Source organism: Vulpes vulpes, chromosome 7, assembly GCF_048418805.1.
Source record: "Vulpes vulpes isolate BD-2025 chromosome 7, VulVul3, whole genome shotgun sequence".
Taxonomy (NCBI): Eukaryota; Metazoa; Chordata; class Mammalia; order Carnivora; family Canidae; genus Vulpes; species Vulpes vulpes.
Window position 1 is genome coordinate 26,492,454 of NC_132786.1, and position 20,339 is coordinate 26,512,792.

The window sequence follows — 20,339 nt, forward strand, 5'->3', positions numbered from 1 at the left end:
TGTCTCTCATGAATAAGTAAATAAAATCTTTTAAAAATTTTTTTAATTAAAAAATAAAATAAAAATAGACTATAGGAAAGAAAGAAAGAGAGGAAAAGGAAGGAAGGGAGAAAGGAAAGGTATAATATAAGAGAGTCTATAAAAGTACATACCTTCTACTCAGAGAAGAAATCCATGACTTCAGTCTTAAAACTGCCTGATGGGGGTTTCCGTTGTTCATCAAAGGAACCTCAGGACTATGACTTAACAGATGGTGTTATATCCTGAATAAAAGAAATACCCAGAGAATTGGCAGATGCATAGAGATCTTTCCCAAAAGGTTATGAAACCAATGACTTAGGAATTTTCCAGATGCTGAAAATGAACCTGACCAGGCAACAAAGGGGATATTATTAAAGATCTCACATGCATTGCTCTTGTAGGTGTTGAGGATCCTGTGAGAGCTGAAGTTTAAGTTTCCTGTGGCTGCTCTAACAAATTCTTACAAACTGGGTGGCTTAAAACAAATTTTTTCTCTCATAGTTCTGGAGGCTAGATCAAGATCAAGGTGTTGACAAGGCCATGATCCCTCTAAAGCTCCAGGGAAGAATCCTTCCTTGCTTCTGATAGTAATTGTTGGTGTTCCCTGGCTTGCCACCACATCACTCCACTCCCTGCCTCTGTCTTCACATGGCCATCTTCCCTCTATGTGTGTGTCCAAATGCTCTTCTTGTAACAAGGACACCAGTCATTGAATTAAGGCCCACTATTAAGCAATATGATCTCATCTCAATTATATCTACAAAGAACCTACTTCCAAATAAGGTCATGTTAACATGTCCCAAGGGTTAAAACTGAATCTATCTTTTTGGGAAACACAAGTCAACTCACAGTACTTGAGGTGCCAGATAGGATTTTAAATGTCAGAATGGTGGAATCACTATGTGTATGATTATCATGATAACCTTTGTACTGAAAGTTCAATTGCCCTAAGATGTAGCATCATACAGGCCCCTGAAGACTATCTATGTTCAGAGGGTACAGATTGTATATAATAGAAATGTAAGAGAAATAAGTAATAGAAATAGAGAGACAGAAACAGTTCATAGATAGGATTTGGCCAAAACTTCGTGTACTTGCAGCATCTAGTCCTACTGACAAGTACAATCCAGTAAAAGGTATAACTGAGAGTAATGTTTTAAGACAGGGGCAAATTGCAATAATTCCTGACCATGGTAGACGTGATGCGTGACCCAGTGCTAAAGAGAGCTGATGCTAAATTTGCAATGGTATTAACAGGAATAGGTAAAGAGCTCCCAATATCATTCTTATAAATGACAATCTCACAAAAATTGTTAAAGTTGTCAAGAAGGAGTAGCAATGTTTATAACAGCATCTCCAAATTCCTCCAATTTTAATGGATGGTCAATATTGTAGCCACAGGTGGAGACTTCTGAGGAGCATGTGCTATCTAGGGCTCTCCTCTCATAGCTGTACCCAATCTTCAGGTTTTGCTTTCCTTGCGCACAAGAAAAAAGGCTATGGAATCACCTTTTCTTCTCCCCTTCTTGGGAATGGGAATATGTCTTGTTCATTTCAATTACAAAATTAATGAGTTCATAATCCCTTTTAGTCTTATTTTTGTTGGTGAAATCCTTTTTAATTTTGATAGTGAAAGAAGCATTGCACTACATGATCCTCCTCATACCTATTATACAATGATATTTAATACTTCTCTGATGTAACTTTTTTTAAAAAAAGATTTTATTTATGTATTCATGAGAGACATAGAGAGAGAGAGGCAGAGACACAGAGGGAGAAGCAGGCTCCATGCAGGAAGCCCGACGTGGGACTGGATCCTGGGTCTCCAGGATCAGGCCCTGGGCTGAAGGTGGTGCTAAACCGCTGAGCCACCTGGGCTGCCCTGATGTAACTTTTTAATGAAATTAATGCCAGGAAGCTTCATGGCAAAATAAATATATCTCAGAGACTCTTCAGTAATAATATCTTTTGCCTAATTATCAGGGGCACATTTATCCTACAATTTTATATTATGCAATATGGGAGACAAGTGTCCAACTGCACAAATCTTGGTCCAGACACATAGTTATGGTGCATTTTTGAAGGAGTACAGATGCTAATGTACTGCAATTCTTTTATTTTATTTTATTTATTTATTTATTCATGAGAGACACACAGAGAGAGGCAAAGACATAGGCAGAGGGAGAAGCAGACTCCCTGCCAGGAGCCTGATGCGGGACTGAATCCCAGGACCCTGGGATCATGCCCTGAGCTGAAGGCAGATGCTCATCCACTGAACCACTCAGGCATCCCAAGGTAGTGCAATTCTTAATTACAATTTCAAATGGCTGTGTGGAGCTTATTAAAAGACTTTCATTGAAGGAAAGGAATAAATTTACTAACAAAGTTCAAGAGTCAGAATTAAAAGTAAAAAGCAAAGAACCATTTTGTACCCAGATAGAACTGAAGATCAGGATAGAATGATAGATGTGTATAATCCTTCCATCCAACTCACCTTCTTTATCAGTCATCTAGTATAAGGAAAGGAAACCTTTCAGAGAATTTGTGTAAGCTGTGAAAACTAATAAAGAGAAACCTCACTAAAATGGAGTCAGGAGTTTTGGCAGGAAGAGCTATCATGTACTACCACTTGTCATCAATTGCAAATCCAACAGGAAAAGATGGACCCTGAAACTTTATCATCCTTGCAGGAGGAAAGGTTTACCTCCTCCCCGTGCTGAGAGCCCATCCACTGAGAGAGTCACAACTCAGCCAGTGAGAAGCTACCACACTCCCAACCCCCCGTTTACTCCAATGGACTCTTTGCCTACAACATGCCTTCCAACTTCCCCCTTTCCTCTATAAAAGAGGGTTCCTCTCCTTTGTTCAGTGGATTTGCCTGTAATTTTTGCTGTAGCCTGCTTGTCGTGGATTATAATTCTCTACTATTCCAAAAAAAGCCTATTTTTTGCCGTTAAAATAACTGGCAGTTTTATTTTAGAGGTTAACATAATAAATAAGTACTTTATTTTATCCTTTTTTGAAAATTTTGTTTTTATAATAAACATGTTATTTGAGCTATCCTTAATGCTACATTTTAAGCTGTTGAGAGGTGAATATTTTAGACAGTTATATTTTTAGAGAGTTAATGTGACAGTTATTTACAACTAAAACAGACTCAAAAAATAGTTTATTGTATTTCCTTTGATTTTTTAGTAGACTTCCAAGAGCAAAATTATGAATTATTAATATATGTTATAAATAAAATCAATTGTCTATATTATACAAAATAAAAACATTCAAAAGGCCATGTACCCTGGTTGATGAGAATGCAAACTGGTGCAGGCACTCTGGAAAACAGTGTGGAGGTTCCTCAAAAAGTTAAAAATAGATCTACCCTACAGTCCAGCAATCAAACTACTGGATATTCACCCAAAGGATACAGAAATACTGATTCAAAGAGGCACATGCACCCCAATGTTTATAGCAGCATTATTAGCAATAGCCAAATTATGGAAAGAGCCTAAATGTCCATCAACTGATGAATGGATAAAGAAGTTGTGGTATACACACCACACACACACACACACACACACACACACACACACACACAGAGTGGAATATTACTCAGCCATCAAAAAGAATGAAATCTTGCCATTTGCAACAATGTGGATGAAGCTAGAGTGTATTATACTAGGTGAAATAAGTCAGCCAGAGAAAGACAAATATGCTCATATGCTCTCACTTATATGTGGAATTTAAGAAACAAAACAGATGAACATAGGGTAAGAAAGGGGGAAAAAGAGAGAGGGAGGCAAGCCATAGAGACTCTTAACTCTCGGGAACAAATTGATAGTCGCTGGAGGGGAGGAGAGTGGGGGATGGGCTAATGGGTGATGGGCATTAAGGAGGTCACTTGTATTGAGCCCTGGGTGCTACATGTAAGTGATGAATTGCTAAATTCTACCCCTGAAACTAACATTATACTATATGTTAACTAACTGGAATTAAAATAAAAATTTGAAACAAAACAAAAAAAAAGCCATGTACCTTCTTTGAAAGTGTATTGATTTTTTTTGGTAATTTACCATAGATAAGTAATATGTATTATTTTAAGAACACAGGCAACATGAGTGCTTTCGAAGAATAGAGACAGCAGTAATCCAATGTCATGGCCTTTGAAGTAATTCGTTCTTTATGCACAGTTGCTCTTTACAGTTACTAAAGAAAAGTAGAAAAACTAAAAATACCAGCAATATTTTCTCTATTTGTCATCTGACTCAAGTTACCACTGTAGCTGGCCCTTGTAGTATATTTGAAATGTGACGAAACTCTGTAAGGAAAATGAAGTAGAGCATTAAGAAAATCACCAAGGGGAAAAGTAAGGCAAACAACTGACTTTTTACCTATGTAAAATGAAATATGCTTCACTTTTTACTTTAGACATCTTTGCCTCCATTAGCTTTGAGATTATAAGTGGAGAGAGTGGGGCAGCCCGGGTGGCTCAGCGGTTTAGCGCCGCATTCAGCCCAGGGCCTGATCCTGGAGACCCGGGATCGAGTCCCACGTTGGGCTCTCTGCATGGAGCCTGCTTCTCTCTCTGCCCGTGTCTCTGCCCCTCTTTCTCTCTCTCTTTGTCTCTCATGAATAAGTAAATAAAATCTTAAAAAAAAATAACTGGAGAGTGTCAGGTTCTGGTTTGTCACCAAACCCTAGAAACTTCACACTCAATTATCTACTATTAGAGAACAATTAAATCTATCCCTTTTTTCATTTCTGTTTGGCTTTTCTGCATGCCAAATTTGAAATGACATGGAAAGCTAAGGCATATTACCCATATACAATGAGTCAAGGAATTTGGCCTTATTAGTGCATTTGCCTTCTTCTCTATGTAGATTTTTTCAATAAATCAAGAATTTGCTGAAAATCACAATGCGGACAGCACTGTTCTAAGTATTTTAAAGTGTTACAAGAAACAGAGAAGTGCTTCTTGTCTTCAGGCAACTTTTGTAAAAAGTAAACTTTGCAGAGCACATAGGTTAATAAAAGCTTTACATATCAAAGAACCCACAGCACTTCTGAATCCACAGATGATGACCTCACTTGTGCCAAAGAATCCTATGAGAATTCAGGGGGCCCAATCTAAAATAAACTTAGTCTACTTCTGACTTTGTAAAACCCAGAATTTAACTAACAGATATTGCTATTCCCTAAAAAGGTTAGATTAACCACTCATCATGATGGCTGTGATTTGTATTCTTGGACACATAAGCACAAGAACCATCTAAGCAAATCTAGTAATAGAACCAAACCCAAAGGGTCCTAAGAAACTGTGCACTTTGATTTTAACTTATGGACATGTACACAGTTTCTTTAAAAAGAAAAAGGACCCTTTTTTAAGTTAAAAAACTGAGTTTATTTGGGACTAGCAGAGGAATTGCAATTCTGGACAAGTAAGCTATGACGAACCACAGGCAAGTCTGAAGAGAAGGTCAACTTTTGTCACATTTTAAAAAGCAATTGGGTGAGTTAGGGGGAAGGGTGAAATAGATAAAGGGGATTAAATGTACAGTTATCAGAGCACTGAGTAATGTATGGAGTTGCTGAATCACTATACTGTACACCTGGCACTAATATAACACTGCACATTAGCTATACTAGAATTAAAATATTAAAAAAGATCTTAAAAAAAGGCAATTGGGGAAAGTTGTTCTGAACAAAAGTGTATTGGAGAATAGGAGCTTGAGGTTGGGGGGTTTCTCATCTGCTGCAAACAGTGGCTAACGCATTGTTGCTGAGGCAGGGGAGAGGGCTTCCTTCCTAAAAGGCAAAAGATAAATTTCATGTGAAAGGTGCCCTCCCTTTGTTGAAGTGATTCTTGTCGTCCTTCTTCCTCCTGGTTCCCTCACCCACCATGAGTGGTTTGTGAGGGCTCCCCCTTCTGGACTACCCAAACTCCATTTTAAATGAGGTTTCCTTCATGTATTTTCCCCAGAAAGATGGAAACATTTCTTTTCTGGATTATTTGAATGCCTCCATATAGAACCAAGGGATCTAAAATTTTTTCATTTGCTGGGTTTTGTGATTAATATGTTTAGAATAATCAGTAAATTTTTAAAAAAATCAATGTGGTAATGGAGCTTATATTTGAAAGTTTTGGAGAATGGCTAACCTCCAGATACCATGTAATGGAGTACGCTATAATGTGTGGAAGAGTTAAAGCCAAAAGTCGTCATTATTGGTTTCTGGTTTCTATATAACATATTCGCTACAGTTTTTCTGCATTAAGGATGAAATGAGGGCAGCCCGGGTGGCTCAGTGGTTTAGCACCTCTTCAGCCCAGAGCCTGATCCTGGAGACCTAGGATCAAGTCCCGCGTCCGGCTCCCTGCATGGAGCCTGCTTCTCCCTCTGCCTGTGCCTCTGCCTCTCTCCCTGTGTCTTTCAAAAATAAATAAATAAAATCTTTAAAAAAAAAAAAAAGAATGAAATGAATTACAAAATGAATGAATGAAATGATTGACTTATGAAATAAACGTTTAGAAAACTTCATAAAACATTAGGGCTGTTTACATTCTGAAAAAGAATAAAAAGGTGATATTAGTAGTAATCATACTTCTTAAATATTTGTTCTTGTGTCAGAGGTTGCTAATAGGACTGGGGGGTGGGGGGCTTCTCATTCTGACTCTCACTTCTTCATTTCTTTCTCTAAAGTCTGGAGTCTACCACCAGAAGGGAGAACTCCTGTCCATCAGCAGCCCTCTAGACCAGGGAAGTTAACCTGCTAAATCCATAACACTTTGGCTTATCTACCCACACTCTCTTCTCACCTTCCAGGTGTGGGAATCAAATCCCCAGCAGCCTGCTAATAAGTCAAAAGAACCAGTTCCAGGGCAGAAGAATCACACCTGGTGCTAAAAGAAGGCTTTGGTTCATGTCCACATGGTTACAGTCTTCACGGTCACAGAGAGGATGGGACTGTCCTCTTCTTCCATCCTCTGTTAGCACTGGTTGATGTTTAGCCTTTTTATGTGTCCTTTTGTGTCCTATGAAGTCATAGGAGATGATTTCAATCTGATTTATTTCACAGGCACACAGTTCTGTTGAGGGAAAGGACTTGTGTATGTGCCTTTGTTCATACCCCTGGTAATGCTTCCTTGCCCCTAGCTTATGTCCTCTAATGCTGGGGCAAGCTCTGTTGACTGCTGCTGGCAAAAGAATTTGTATCACTTTTGGGTCACCTGGGTGGCCCAGTTGGTTAAGTGTCTGCCTTGAACTCAGGTCATGATCCCAGGGGCCTGAGATTGAGCCTGCATTGGGCTCCCTGCTTGTTGGGGAGTCTGCTTCTCCCTCTATCCTCCCCACCCCTTCTCCCCTGCTTGTGCTTTCTCTCTCTGTCTCAAATAAATTAATAAAATCTTTTTAAAAATTAAAAAAAAATTTGCATCACTTTTAGTTCACTATAGCCAAGTACTTGTGAATAAGTTTAGCACAATAGAAAAGTGAACCTCAGAAACATGGAGGGATTACTTATGGGGCCTTTGACAAAGAGGGATATGGCTCAATCACCTAGTGACCTTATCCCACCCCATATATGATCAGATATTCATTCCATTATTAGATTAATCTTCCTTAATAAACTGCTTTTCCCTAACTATTTTTCAGTGGATCTTATTTCCCATGATATTCAATGTAAATGTGACTTGGCTTTTAAAGCCTTCCAAAATCCATCCCTACCATGCCTCTCTAAATTCAATCCCTAAAACTCTATAATCTGAAATTTTCTGATTAGTAATAGTGAGGTAATATTCATGAGGAAAACCCGGTAGACCCCTTCTCCCCCCCCCCCACCTGAAGAAAATGTTCTGGCCCAAAACTGTCCTTTCTTTTCTTTAGCTAATCATCTTTTCCCCCACCCTCCTTCGACAAACAATCTTAAACTTTGTATGGAACCAGAAAAGACTCTGAACAGCCAGAGGAATGTTGAAAAAGAAAATCAAAGATGGAGGCATCACAATGCTGAATTTCAAGTCATACTACAAAGCTGTGATCATCAAGACAATGTGGTACTGACCCAAAAACACATAGATCAATGGAACAGAAGACAAAATTTAGAAATCGACCCTCAACTCTATGGTCAACTAATATTCTACAAAGCAGGAAAGACTATTCACTGGAAAGATGATAGTCTCTTCAAGTGGTGTTGGGAAAATTGGACAGTTATGTGCAGAGGAATGAAACTGGACCACTTTCTTATACCACATACACACACACACACACACACACACACACATACACACACACAAAATGGATGAAAGACTTAAATGTGAAATAGGAATCTATCCAAATCCTAGAGGAGAACACAGGCAGCAACTTCTTTGACCTGGGCCACAGCAACATCTTGTTAGACATATCTCAAAGGAAAGGGAAATAAAAGCAAAAATGAACTATTGGGACTTCTTCAAGATAAAAAGCCTTTGCCCAGCAAAGGAAACAGCAAAACTAAAAGGCGACCTACAGAATGGCAGAATATATTTGTAAATGTCTTTTTAAAAAAGATTTTATTTATTTGCTCATAAGAGACAGAGGCAGAGACATAGGCAGAGGGAGAAGCAGGCTCCTAGCAGGGAACCTGATGTGGGGCTCAATTCCAGAACCCTGGGATCATGACCTGAGCTGAAAGCAGACGCTGAACCACTGAGCCACCCAGGTGTCCCTTTTTGCAAATATCTTATCAGATAAAGAGCTAGTATCAAAAATCTAAAAGGAACTTATCAAACTCAACACCCAAAGAACATATAATCCAACTGAGAAATGGGCAGAAAACATGTACAGTCATTCCTCCAAAGAAGACATACAAATGGCCAACATCCAGTTTTATTCTTGTAATTGACTTTTTAGTATATACCATTGTGGTCAGAAAAGATGCTTGATATGATTCTGGTCTTTTTAAATTTTTCAACATTTGTTTTCTGGCCTAACATGTCATCTATCCTGAAGAATATTCCATGTGTATTTCAAAACAATGTGTATTTTGCTGTTTTGGGATGGTATTTTCTGTATAAATCTGATAAATCTATTTGTTCTAACATGTCATTCAAAGCCAGTCTTTTCTTATTAATTTTTTTGTCTGGATGATCTAGCTATTTATGCAAATGGAGTCAAAGTCCCTTACTATTAGTATTAGTGTCAATTTCATTCTGTTAATATTTGCTTTCTGTATTTAGGTGCTTCTATGTTGGGTGCATAGATATTTATAATTGTACCCAATCCTGTTAGGTTGATCCCTTTATCTTTATGTAATACCTTCTTTGTCTCTTTTTTGCAGCATTTGTTTTAAAGTCTATTTTGCCTGACATACATATTGCTACCCCAGTCTTTCTTCATTTCCATTTGCATGGAATATCTTTTTCCACCCCTTCACTTTTGGTCTATATTTGCTTTAGGTCTTGTGTAAGTTTATTCTAGGTAGTGTATAAGTAGGCCATTTTGTTTTTTGTTTTTTGTTTTTTTAATCCATTCCATTACCCTATTTTTTTTATTAGAGCATTTAGACCATTTACATTTAAACTAATTTTTCATGATTATATACTTTCCATTTTGCTGTTTTCTGGTTGTTTTTGTAATTCTCTATTCCTTTCTTCTTTTCTTGCACTCTTCTCTTGTGATTGATGACTTCCTTTATTATTATGCCTGGATTCTTTTCTCTATCTGTTTTATAGGTTTTTGGTGTGCTAAAAGTATATAACAGTCTATATTAAGCTAATGGTCACTCAAGTGCTCAGAAAAATATTTCAAAAACACTACATTTTTACTCCCAATGCCACATTTAATGTATATGATGCTATATTTTACACCTTTTTATTTTGTGAATCCTTTAAATAATAGTTTAGATATAATCGATTTGCTAACTTTTGTTTTTTAATCTTTTTACTAGCTTTATAAGTACTGATCTACCACCTTTATTGTATATTTGCTTTTATCAGTGAATTGTTTTCCTTTCAATATTTACTTACTTCTAGTTTTGGCCTTTTCTTTTCTGATTTAAAAACTCCCTTTAATGGGGATCCCTGGGTGGCTCAGCGGTTGAGCGTCTGCCTTTGGCTCAGGTCATGATCCTGGGGTACCGGGATCAAGTCCCACAGCAGGCTCCCTGCATGGAGTCTGCCTCTCCCTCTGCCTGTGTCTCTGTCTGTCTGTCTGTCTCTCTCTCTCTCTGTCTCTCATAAATAAATAAAATAAAATATTTTTTAAAATAAATAAGTAAATAAATAAAATAAAAATAAAAATAAAAATAAAAATTCCCTTTAACATTTTTTGTAAGTCTTGCTTAGTGGTGATGAACACCTTTAACTTTTTGTCTGGAAATCTCTTTATCTGCCCTTCAATTCTGAATGATGATGATGATATTCTTGGTTGTAAGTTTTTTCTTTCAACATTTTGAACATACCTTCTGGCTTGCAAAATTTGTGCTGAAATATCAGCTGATCATCTTATGAGACGTCCCTTGTATGTAACTAATTGTTTTTCTCTTTCTGCTTTTAAGATTCTCTCTTTATCTGTAATCTTTGACATTTTAATTATTATGTGTGGTGGTGTGGATTTCCTTGGGCTCAACTTGTTTGGTGCTTTCCATGTTTCCTGGATCCAAATGTCTGTTTTCTCCGTCAGGTTAAGAATATTTTAGCTATTATTTTTTTCAAGCAAGTTGCCTCTGCCTCCTCTCTCTCCACCTCCTAGAATCCTTACATTGTGAATGTTAGTATACTTGATGTTGTTCTAGGGGTCCCTTAACCTACCCTTTTTAAAAAATTCTTTTTCTTTTTGCTGTTCAGCTTAGGTGCTATCCATTACCCTATCTTTTAGGTCATTGATCCATTCAGAAATCCTCAAATCTGCTGTTAATTCCTCCTACTATATTTTTAATTTCAGTTATTTTATTCTTCAACTCTGATTGGTTCTTTTTAATATTTTCTATCTCTTTGTTGATGTTCTTGTTGAGTTCATCCACTCCTCTGAAGTCTGCTGAGCATCTTTACGACTATTATTTTGACCTCTTTATCAAATAGATTGTTTATCTACATTTTGAGTAGTTCCTTTATGAAGATTTATCATGTTCTTTCATTTGGAGCATATCCTCCGTATCCTCTCTTGGTTTACTCTCTGCTTGTTTCCACAAATTAGGCAAAACAGCAACCTCTCCCAATCTTGAAGGGGTGATCCTCTGTAGAAATATTCCATGTAGATTGCATGTGCCTGACAGCTTTGACTGATTAGCTGGAGCTGTACCAGGCATGAGTTGGTGGTCATCTGGTGTGCCGAAGTCACCCTGGCAGGATGATTGGAGCAGAAGTAAGTGCACACACGGGGAGTGTGTGTGTGTGTGGGGGGGGGGGTGTCCTGATGCCCTCTATGTAGTGCAGTGCACAACCTGGCAAATGGTTGGAGGTGAAGCAGGCATGGGGCAAAGAGTCCTGTGAAACTCTGTGCTAGGGGCATCCTAGAAGGAGGGCTGGAGCTGAGTGGTTATGGGCGGTGTAGTCCCAGGGTGCTCTGCACAGGGTGTGCCCAGACAGAACAGTTGGAGCTGAAACAGACATGATTGGGGGAGACAGGGAACCCCATGCAGGTAACACCCCAGAGAGACATATTTTATAGTTTTTTATGCTATGGTAACAGGATTGCTTTCTTTGTTTCTTTCTCAGGTAGCTCTTTGGTAGTGAAATCTCCCTGAGGAGATTTCAACTAGAGGGAGAGAAGAAGCTACATCAAGGAAAGTACAAAATGTGGGGACAGGATTTGGAGGTAAATGGATCACGAGAACAGCAGAGGGGAGAGAGTGATGGCTATGGGGAAGGGCAAGAGAACACAGAAGAATGCACAAGGAGAGCACTTCCCCAAAGTCATTGGCTGGGAAAATGAGAGAGGCTGATTTTCATGAGTCTTTGCAACCAGCAAAGCTTGAAGACTGGAGTTTTTAAAATTGGCAGGCTTGGCTAGAATAGAGAAATAAGGCCTCAGCCCTAGTCTTGGAAAGAAAACAGGCAAACAACAAAGGTGCAGATGGCACAATCTGAGAAAGGCCTAAGGCTCACAGGGGAAAATTATTTACCCTTCTTGGAGGGCATCTATGAGAGATGGTATTCACAGAAACACCTCTCTGGGGACTCATAAGCCGGTGGGTACAATTTCACTCCTGCATTCCTCAGCATAGGTGCAGATACACCTGCAGGCAACAGTACAATTGGACATTCTTTATTTAACCTGCTTTGCCCCAAATCCCATGCCGCTGCATTCTGGCACAATTGCCCTCGTCAGTCAAACCTGCAGCAGTCCCAGCATGGCGAGACTCTCCCCCAGAAGACCAGTTCAGGCCCCCATCCACATCATGTTCTTTAAATTTAGAGTTTTAAAACTTAGCTGGCTTGGCTGGGAGAGAGTCCAGAGGGCACTGAGCTGTTTTGGGTGAGAAAGCAGGCATGAAAACAGCGATCTGAAAAACACCTGGGATGCACAGAGGGAAATTATTCACACTTCTGGGAGTGCTTCCCTGAAAGAAACAAGCACAGAGACCCCTCTCCAGAGATAAAGGTGCTGGCTGGCACCATGTCCCTCCCCGACACCTCAGCATAAACACAGTACCACCTGCAGTAAACAGCACAGCACTGACACTGGCTGCCTAACCTGCTTACACCAAGTCCCGTCCCCACAGGTGCCCCCTTTGCTCTGCTGGTACTGCCCTTCTCAAGCAAGTGTGCCTCAGTCCTAGCACAATGGGTCCCTTCTCCCAGAAGACCAGCAGAAATTCCTTCCCACACCACATCTTCTGACCAGAGATTTCTGCAAGCCTTCAGTTCTAGTGAAAGTAGAATCAAGTTTCATTAACAAGCAGAACAGAGCACACCTACTTAAAACGAGCCACACTCTGGCCAAGGTCCAAAGACTGCCCACTGAAGGTAAGGACAGCCCCTGCAGTTGACTGGCCTGAAGTTTAGAGCAGGCAAAACACAGCAACCAAGTACACACAGCACACACCAGAGACACTCCCTCAATGCCAGTCACTAGTCACTACACGACCTCTTCTTCATAAAGCCGTTACTCTCAGGAGCATGAAACATAACAGGCTTTTCTAAGACAGAGAAGACAGAGACTTAGACAAAATGCCAAAACAGAGGAATTCATCCCAAATGAAACAACAAGATAAGGTCACAGTCAGAGATCTTATCGAAACAGATATAAGTAATATACCTGATGGAGAATGTAAAACAACAGTCATAAGGATACTTTCTGGGCTTAAAAAAAGAATAGAAGACTTTACAGTCAGGAAAGACAAATACTGTATGATTTCACTCATACATGGAATTTAGGAAACAAAGCAGATGAATGTGTGGGAAGAGGGAAAAAAAAGAAGGAGAGAGGGGGAGACAAATCATAAGAGACTCTTCACAACAGAGAACAAACTGAGGGTTGATGGAGGGAGGTGGAGGGGTGGGATTTGTTGAGATGAGCACTGGGTGTTATATCTTAGTTATGAATCACTGAATTCTACTCCTGAAACCGGTATTACACTATATGCTAACTAACTAAAATTTAAATAAAAATTTGGAAGAAAGAAAAGATGAAAGATTTTAGGAAGGCCCTTACCGCAAAGATAAAAGAGTTTAAAAACAGTCATAAATGAAAAACACAATAATCAAGATTTGAAATAGACTGGATATAATGAATTCAGGGGACAAATGGGTAAATGATACAGAAGATAGGATAATGGAAAATAATGAAGTTGAACAAAAGAAAGAAAGAAGAATTATGGGGGCACCTGTGTGGCTCAGTGGTTGAGTGTCTGCCTTGGGCTCAGGTCATGATCCTAGGGTCCTGGGACCAGGTTCTATATCAGGCTCTCCACAGGGAGCCTGCTTCTCCCTCTGTCCTGTCTCTGCCCCTCTCTCTGTGTCTCTCATGAATAAATAAAATCTTAAAAAAAAAAGAAAAGAAAGAAGAATTATGGATCACAAGAATAGATTTAAGGAACTCAGGGTCTCCAACAAATAATAGCATTTATATTAAGAGTCTCGGAAGAGAGAAATGGGGGGCAGAGAATTTATTTGAGGAAATAATAGTAGAAAACTTCCCTAATGTAGGGAAGGAAACAGATATCCCACTCCAGGAGGCATAGAAAACTCCCATTAAAATCAACAAAAGTTGGCCAGCACCAGGACATATTATAATTAAATTTGCAAATATAGCAATAAAAAAATCCTAAAAGCAGCAAGACAAAGGAAGTCCCTAACTTACAAGGGAAGACCCATAAGGCTAGCTACAGATCTCTCAATAGAAATTTGGCAAGCCAAAAGGCAGTTGTATGATATATTCAACACGCTGAATGGGAAAAATCTACAGCCAAGAATCCTCTATCCAGCAAGACTATCATTCAGAATAGAAGGAGAGATAGAGTTTCCCAGACAAACAAAAAGTAAATGAGTTTGTGATCACTAAACAAGCCCTATGAGAAATAGTAAAGGGGACTCTTTGAGTGGAAAAGAAAGAACAACGTGACAAAGACAAGAAAGGACCGAGGATATTTCCAGAAACAATAACAAAACAAGTAATAAAATGACAATAAACATATATCTATCAAAAATTACTCTGAAGGCAAATGGAATAAATACTCCAATCAAAAGACTTAAGGTATCAGAATGGATTTAAAAAATACCCATCTATATGCTGCCTACAAGAGACTCATTTTAATCTGAGAACACATGTACATTGAAAGTCAGGGGATGGAAAAATATTCGTCTTACAAATAGACATCAAAAGAAAGCCTGAGTAGCAATACTTATTTTAGACAAAATAGATTTTTTAAGATTTTATTTATTTATTTGAGAGAGAAAGTACAATAAGGTTAAGGACAGAGGGAGAGGAAGAGGGAGAAACAGACTCCCTGCTGAGTGGGGAGCCCAACATGGGGCTCCATCCCAGGACCCTGAGATCATGACCTGAGTCAAAGGCAGGTGCTTAACTGCCTGAGCCACCCAGGTGCCCCAACAAACTAGGTTTCAAACTGAAGACTACAATAAGAGATATAGAAGGGCACTATATCTTAATAAAGGGGATTATCCAACAAAACGATCCAACAATTGTAAATATTTATGCCCCCAACATGGGAACACCCAAATACATAAAACAATCAATAGCAAGCATAAAGGAACTCACTGAAAACAATACAATAATAGTAGAGGACTTTATCACCCCAGTTACATTAATGAATAGATCATCTGAGCAGGAAATCAACAAAACTTTAAATGAAACATTGGACCTGGACATAACAGATACATTCAGAACATTTCATCCTAGGGCAGCAAAGTACACATCCTTTTCAAATGCACATGTGACAATCTCTAGAGTAGATCACATACTGGGTCACAAATCAGGCCTAAACAAGTACAAAAATACTGAGGTTGTACCATGCATTTGTCTGGTCACAATATTATGAAAAGTGAAGTCAATCACAAGAAAATGAGTCAACCAGGAAATAAAAGAAGAAATTAAAAAAATACATGGGAACAAATGAAAATGAAAACACAGCAATTTGAGGCACCTGGGTGGCTGGGTAGTTGAGTGTCTGCCTTTGGCTCAGGGTATGATCCTTCATCAGGCTCGCTGCAGGGAGCCTACTTCTCCCTCTGCCTGTGTCTCTGCCTCTCTCTCTGTGTCTCATGAATAAATAAAATATTTTTAAAAAATTAAAAAAAAAGAAAACACAGCAATTTAAAATCTTTGGGATGCAGCAAAAGTTATTATGAGGGAAGAATACAGTAATACAGGCTTACCTCAAGAGGCAAGAAAAATCTCAAATGAACAGCTTAAACTTACAACTAAAGAAGCTAAAAAAGAACAAAAAATGAAGCCTAAATCCAGCGGGAGGGAAATAATAAAGATTAGAGCAGAAATAAATTACATAGAAACTAAGAAAACAATAGAACAGATCAATGAAACCAGGAGCTGATTCTATGAAAAAATAAAATAAAATTGATAAACCTCTAGCCAGACTTATCAAAAAAAGAGAGAAGAAAGGAACCAAATAAATAAAATCACAAATGAGAGAGGAGAAATAACAACCACCACAGAAATACAGAGAATATTATGAAAAACTATATGTCAACAAATTGGACAACCTGGAAGAAATGGATAAATGCATATAAACTACCAAAACTGAAACTTGAACAGACCAATAACCAGCAAAGAAACTGAATCAGTAATGAAAATCTCCCAACAAACAAAAGTCCAGAGCCAGATGGGTTCACAGAAGAATTCTACCAAACATTTAAAGACAACTTAATATCAATTCTTCTCAAACTATCCCAAAAATATAAATGGAAGAAAAACTTCCAAATTCATTATATAGGACTAACATTACCCTGATACCAAAACCAGATAGACTTCACTCTAAAAGAGAATTACAGGCTAATATCCCTGATAAACATGGATGCAAAAATTCTCAACAAAACACTAGCAAATCAAATCCAATAGTACATTAAGAGAATAATTCACCATGATCAAGTGGGATTTATTCCTTGGTTGCAAAGGTGGTTCAATATTCACAAATCAACCAACTTGACATATCACATTTATAAAAAAGAAAAAAGATAAGAACCTATGATCTTTTCAAAAGAAACAGAAAAGGCATTTGACAAAGCATGATAAAAAAATAAAAACTCTCAACAAAGTAGAGTTTGAGGGAACATACCCCAATATAATTAAAGGCCATACAGCTAACATCATGTTCAATGGGAAAAAAACTGAGAGCTTTTCCTACAGTCAGGAACAAGACAGAGATGTCACTCTCACCATTGTTGTTTAACATAGTACTGGAAGTCCTAGCCTCCACAATCAGACAACAACAATTAAAGGCACCCAAATCAGCAAGGAGGAAGTCAAACTTTTCCTATTTACAGATGACATGAAATTGTATATAGAAAACTTGAAAGAGAGGGCACTTGATGTAATGAGCACTGGGTGTTATATGCAGCTGATAACTTACTAAACTCTACCTCTGAAACTAATAATAATTAATGTTAATTTATTTAAAATTTAACAACAACAAAACAACCCAAAAGACTCCAACAAGACTGAACTGGTAAACAATTCAATGGAGTCCCAGCATACAAAACCAACACACAGAAACCTGTTCCATTTTTATACATCAATACTCAAGCAGCAGAAAGAGACACTAAAGAATCAATCCTATTTACAATTGCACCAAAATTTGTATGGAACCACAAAGACCCCAAATAACCAAAGCAATCTTGAAAAAGAAAAGCAAAGCTGGAGACATTACAATTTCAGACTTCAAGTTACATTACAAAGCTGCAATGATCAAGACCTTATGGTATTGGCATAAAAGTACATATATAGATCAATAGAATAGAATAGAAACCCAAAATGAACCTGCAACTATATGGCTAATTAATCTTTGACAAAGCAGGAAAGAGTATCCAATGGTAAAAAGACAATCTTTTCAACAAATGGTATTGGGAATACTGGACAGCAACATACAAAAAAATGAAACTGGACCACTTTCTTACACCATACACAAAAATAAAAATGCATGAAAGACCTAAATGTAAGACAAGAAATCATCAAAATCCTAGAGGAGAAAATAGAGAGCAACCTCTCTGACCTCAGTCACAGTACCTTCTTACTAGACACACCTCTGAACGCAAGGGAAACAAAGCAAAAATGAACTATTGGGACCTTCTCAAGATAAAAAGCTTTTGCACAGTGAAGGAAACAATCAACAAGACTAAAAGGCAGTCTGTGGAATGGGAGAAGATATTTGCAAATGACATATAGGATAAGGGCTAGTATCCAGAATTTATGAAGAACTCATCAGAATCATCACCCCCAAAATAAATAATCCAGTCAAGGAATGCACAGAAGATGTGAACAGATATTTCACCAAAGAAGACATACAAATGGCCAACAGACACATGAACAAATGCTCAATATCACTCAGCATCAGGAAAATACAAATCAAAACAACAATGAGACACCTGTCCGAATGGCTAAAATTAACAAGCCAGGAAACAACAGATGTTGCCAAGAATGTGGAGGAGAAAGGAGAATCCTCTAGCACTGTTAGTGGGAATGCAAACTGGTGCAGCCACTCTGGAAAACATTACAGATTTCCTCAAAAATTAAAAATAGAGCTACCCTATTATCCAGCAACTGCAGTACTAGATATTTATCCAAAAGATACAAAAATGCTTATTTGAAGGGGCACGTGCATGCCAATGTTTACAGCAACACTATCAACAATACTCAAATTATGGAAAGATCCCAAATGTCCATAGACTGATGAGTGGATGAAGAAGATGTGGTGTGTGTGTGTGTATATATATATATATACATATATATGTATGTATATGTATATATGTGTGTATATATGTATATATATGTATATATCAGAATATTACTCAGCTATCAAAATATTGAAATCTTTCCATTTGCAAGATGGATGGATCTAGAGAGTATTATGCTAAGGTTAAGTTAGTCAGAGAAAGACAAATACCATATGACTTCAGTCTTTCATGGAATTTAAAAACCAAACAAATGAACATAGAGGAAGGGAAGGAAAAATAAAATAAGATAAAAACAGAGAGGGAGGCAAACCATAAGAGATTCTATAATTAAGAGAACAAACCAAGGATTGCTAGAGGGGAGGTGGGTTGGGGGGATGGGCTAAATGGGTGATGGGTATTAAAGAGGGCACTTGTTGGGATGAGCACTGGATATTATAAGTAAGTGATGAATCACTAAATTCTACTCCTGAAACCAATACTATATTATATGTTAACTAGCTTGAAGTTAAATAAAATAAATAAAAGATAAGTTCATTAAGTATGCCCTTTGAGAAAATTGATAAAAAGACCTGAAAATAAACATTAATACAGTAGAAAGATAAAATAAACATTAATACATTAGAAAGATAAAAATTTTAAATGATTAAAATTTTTTAAAAATCACAGAAGTACAATAGAATCAAATTCTCCATTATTTGTATAAATAGATAACTTCCATAAAGCCTGATAGATGAAAAAAAGAAAAGGCAAATACAAACACATCAACACCAGGAAAGAGAAATAATATACCCATAGACACAAAGAAGATTAGAAAAATTATGAGAAATTATTGTATACTGTTCAATGGTAATATAAATAACAACCTAGAAGAAATGGAAAATTTTATGGAAACATAAGAAGCAATAAAATTGACTGGAGAACATATAGGAAACTTAAATAAATCCCCCCACTCAAAATTAGAGTCACCTGATTCAATTGGTTTTGCAATACTAATCCCAACATTGTTTAAACTATTTCAGTACATTAAAAAAAAGGCTCCGAATTTATTTTAAAAGGTAACAATTATTACCAAAATCTGATAAAATACAAAAAAACTCTATGACTTGTTGTCTTAAGAATAGATGAAAAATTATAAATAAAATAGTAGACAAATAAATATAATGGCATATTAAAATTATTTTAAAATTATGACCAGGAAAAGTTTATTTCAAAATGTTCATATGAGGAAATTATCAACATGAAATTTCATCAACCAATTACCCAATAAAGGCCCTATGTCAACATATTCTAGGAAAATATTCAATAAATTTCAGTGGCTATTTCAAACAAAAATTATAAGTAAAATATGAACAAGAGAAAAATAAAAGTTGTATGAACTATCAAAAACCAAGAGAAAGCATTGTACTTGGGGTGAAATGTAAAAGCTATTGTTCTTAAAATGAGGAAATACTTTCTCCACTTTTTTCCAACAAGTGCTGTCTTCCTACTTTTCTTGTGAACTCATTGGCTTTTCATTCTCAGTCTTCCTTGCTGGCTTTTATTTCTCCTTGACATTCTAAACTTTGGGATCTGGGCTCAGATTTGGGTTCAGCTCTTAATCTCCATTCTATTTTCTCTATAGGTTTACCCGATATTCACGGTAGGTCTCATAGCTTTTCAATATCACCATTATTTATTGTTCAATTTCTATCTCTAGCCTAGATGTCAACCCTTAATCCCAAACTATGTCCAACTGCCTATGGCCATCTCTACTTGGATCCCTGATATAGACATGTGTCAAATGTAACATGTCCAAAACTAGATTCCTGATCTTTTTCTTTTCCCCCCAACCTCTCTCCCCATAATCTTTCTCATCTCAGTTAATGGCAACTCCACCTATCCAGTTGCTTTCACCAAAAGCCTCAGGTTCAACGTTAATTCCTCCTTTTCTCCCAAAGCCTCACAAGTTGTCTGCAAATCTTGCCCCTCTGCCATCATTAGA

At 37.5% G+C, this 20,339-nt stretch overlaps 1 long non-coding RNA gene across 1 annotated transcript in view; it reads right to left on the reverse strand.

Annotated features, from left to right (window-relative positions):
* Positions 1-20,339, reverse strand: part of LOC112916173 (uncharacterized) — an 89,114-nt gene that overhangs the window by 38,968 nt on the left and 29,807 nt on the right. Inside the window, exon 2 of the long non-coding RNA XR_012002542.1 lies at positions 153-263. This is a non-coding gene — a long non-coding RNA (uncharacterized lncRNA). The remainder of the gene's footprint in view (positions 1-152; positions 264-20,339) is intronic.